Below are 3,760 nucleotides of genomic sequence, written 5' to 3'. Positions count from 1 at the left end.
GGGATTGAACTCAGGCCCTTGCACTTGCCAGGGAAGCGCTTATTCCAGCGGGCTCACGTTTTATCTGCTGGACAAAGCCCAGGCTTCCTAGGCTGCTGCGATCTTATGTACTGAGAGTCAACTGCGCCCTAAGCACTCTCTAGGTCCTGGGGGAGCTGGGAAAACCAGCTCATCCTGTCCCTGCCCTCCCCAGGAACGAGCTCCACAACTATATAATTGCGAATAATCAATTAAGTAATTACTATTGTGAATCAAGCAATCACAGAGCCCTCTACAATCTGCTTGCTTCCCACCTTTTCAGGGTGCTTTTGTATCCTTTTATGCCAGCCAAGAAGCTTACTGTTCCACACATGGTACCACAAACCCAACAACAACAAGGTGAATGTAGACACACAAAAAAAGAGGAAACACCAGAAAGAACAATATAGGAGGTCAGGGAGATAGCTGAGTGGAATAAGTGCTTGCCTAGCAAGCACAAGGTCCTGAGACTGCCTCAAGGAGCTGGGCCTGTCCCCCCCAATCTCAGGCCCTGTCCTGCCTGCCCCGTGTCCCTCTGACCCTTCTTCTTCCCTGAAGCCCTGCCTGCCAACTTCAGACAGGAGGATCTTCCCTTATTTGGATTCCTGGCACTTACGCACTCAAGAAGTATTTGCTGAATGACCTGCCCAAATGCCTGACGGTGACTCTCCAGGAGATCCCAGGCCCGTGCTCTGGCTGTAACCATTTAAATTGTGCAGGCAGTTGAAGTTGTCTTGTTTGTGGGCATCAGGTGTTGTTTTTCTTTCCCTTTCCCAGGGAGGAAGGAATCCACAAAACTATAGAGCAGAACATAAAACATAGATAAGCACAATAAAAGTCATCCAATTACTCATAATCCTTCTACTCAAAGAGACCCACTGCAGATATTGTTCTTTCTTTTTTTTTTGTGGTACCGGGGATCAAACTCAGGACCTTGTGCTTGCTAGGCAAGCACTTACTCCACTGAGCTATCTCGCTGGTCCCCTATATTGTTCTTTCTGGTGTCTTCTCTTTGTGTGCCCACATTCACTTTATCGCAACAAATTGGTAACTTGCGTAGGTTTTTGGTACCAGGGATAAGCTCAGGACCCTGTGCTTGCCAGGCAGGTGCTTATGCCACTAAGCTATCTCCCTGGTCCTACATCCACTTTGTAAAACTCTCTTTCCCCCAAATCAAAATTTTATCAAGAAAATCCTTTTTCTTTTTTTCTTTGGTCTTTTTGAGATAGTCTCCCCATGCAGTTCAGGCTGGTCTTGAACTCACTTTGTAGCCCAGGCTGGCCTCCAACTCACAGCAATCCTCCTGCCTCAGTCTCCTGAGTCCTGGGTTTACAGATGTGCCCCACCACACCTGGCTTGAAAACCTTCCTTCTGATGGTCTTTTTAAACACGAAGTACCTGCTCTCTAGCATTCTTCTGCTTGAGGGGGGAATGGTTTTATCTTAACAAAAAGCTAGAGAATTTAGTCCAACTCATGCACATATTTTTCTACATATAGTAAGAATACTACCTTAGGACATTAACTTCAGGAATCCTTTCTCAAGACCGACTTTGGACATGCTTTAGTGCGCGTGTGCGTGGGTTACGGGGATTGGGCCCAGTGCTCTGCACTGACCTATGTCCATAACCCTTTTTACTTATTTTGAGACAGGGTCTTAATAGATTGGTAACTTGCGTGAGCTGGGCTCAAATTTATTATTTTTATGCCTTTACTTCCCTAAGGGCTGGGATCGCAAGTGTGTGCCACCATACCAGCTCCTGGCCCTTTTTTCTTTCTTCTTTCTTTCTTTCTTTCTTTCTTTTTCTTTTCCTTTTTTTTTTTTTTTTTTGGTACCAGGAACCAAACTCAGGACCTTGCGCTTGCCAGGCAAACACTTATTCCACTGAGCTATCTCCCTACCCCCCCTTCATTTTTTTTTTTTTGTTGCGATGGTCTCCAAGTCACCAGATGGCTCACATCGCCCTTGTGCTCCTCCTGCCCCAGCATTCTGAGCAGCTGGAACTACAAGTGCGCTGCTGGTCCTGGCCAGCTGCTCTTTTGATAAATGCCACTTCACTTCTTTATGACCTCAAATATGCAGGCAGACCTAGGGTTCAGGGGAGCCGTGCTCACCCGCAAACCACAGCGATCCCGCAGTCCTGCCCCTGCTTTCAGGACGAACATCACTCACTGCACCTCACACAGGAGCCTGGTTGTTTTCCCCCAAATCGCTCATTTGTCTATTACTAAACCCCACCCTATAATTAAACAAGAAAACAGAGAAGCACAAACTTGCTATATCAATCGTCTCTCTTCTCCCTTCTGAAGAGGAAAAGGAAGCCATCTGCAGTTTGGTAGCTCTCAGGCCAGATCCGTAAGCGCTGGCTCTTTCGACTTTGCTAGGATAGAATGAAAGCGCCAGGGGCACCGCATGTCCTTTTTTTTTTTTTTTCTGTATTTTTTAGGGAAGGGTCTACAGGGTGTTCAGGGTCTCACTACGATCGGACTGGTAGTGATCCGTCTGCTTACAACCTCCCAAGAGCTGGGATTACAGGTGTGCACCACCATTCCCAGTCTCAATTGCTGATTTAGGGCGCCCCAGGGGCGGGACTGACACAGCAGGCCTGTGGATTGGAATCCCGGGCCACTGTGCCTGTTTCCAGGCGCTTTAATCCGCTGAGCTATTTGGCCGGCCCTGTCCCTTCCTAATTTTTTTTTTTTTTTTTCGGAATCAGGGATTGAACTCAGGCCCTTATTCTACTGAGCCATCTCTCCAGCCCCAATGTTTGAAAAATAAACGGAGTACAACAAAGGGGTGCAGGGAAAGGTCGGCCCTTGCTGAAGAGTGCAGCGCCAGCTGTGTCCTGCGTTTGCGTCTTGGTCTGAGCTCTGTGGACGTCACCAGCAGGAGCCTAGGTGCTGCTGCTGGTGCGACACCCTCGAGTGGTGGTGAAGTTGAGTCTCTTTAGGAGAAGCAGGCCCACTCTCGTCAGCTCTGCCTGCCTCAGTGCAAAGCCCCAGTGAGGCGGTCTCCGGCCTTTTCTGGATTCCAAAAAAATGACGGTACTGGGATTTTTTTCTTGCTGTAATCGGGAACTGGCGAACCGCGCAGGCTTCATTAAGAGCTCCAGGACCGAGCACTGCGGTGGGCTTGAGCTCAAAGGCGTACAGTGGAGCGGGGCAGAGGCGGATCCTCCAGGTGGGACCGGCGCAGCCAGCTCCATGAGGCGGAGAAGCAGCTGCAAGGGGAGCTAGAAAGAAAGAGCGCTCTCTGGGGTGCAAGGGGGCTCGCTCCTCCGCTGTCCACGCCCCGTAATTAGAGGAACACGGCCGCTGCCCCACGGAGCCGGCGAACAAAAGGAGCGGCCTCCACTCCGGCCTGTGAGGTCTGAATGAACGCGAGGCGACACCTTCCCCGAGCCACCTTCTCTCCAGCGCACCCAAAGAGGCGGGAGCAGCCGCGGCCCGGGGGCGCCGCGCTCCCAGGAAACGGACAGGTGCGGCAGGCCAATAGCTGGAGCCGCGGCGCACCAATGGGAGCGAGCGCTGGGTCGACCTGGGCTTTAAGCCCGCGAGCCCGCCACGGGGGCGTGGCGCCCGGGCGCAGGGGGTGGGAGGAACTAGAGGCCGGTCACCGCGGCCAATGGGAACACGGCTTGGCGCAGGAGCGGGCCCGGCTCGCGAGGCCCCGCCTCTCGGGTCCGCAGGCTGGGGCGGAGCCAGGTCGCGTCAGGTGGCCGCGGGCACGCGGGGGCGGGGCGC

Source organism: Octodon degus, unplaced genomic scaffold (assembly GCF_000260255.1).
Source record: "Octodon degus isolate 3935 unplaced genomic scaffold, OctDeg1.0 scaffold00007, whole genome shotgun sequence".
Taxonomy (NCBI): domain Eukaryota; kingdom Metazoa; phylum Chordata; class Mammalia; order Rodentia; family Octodontidae; genus Octodon; species Octodon degus.
This window is presented reverse-complemented; position numbering follows the sequence as displayed.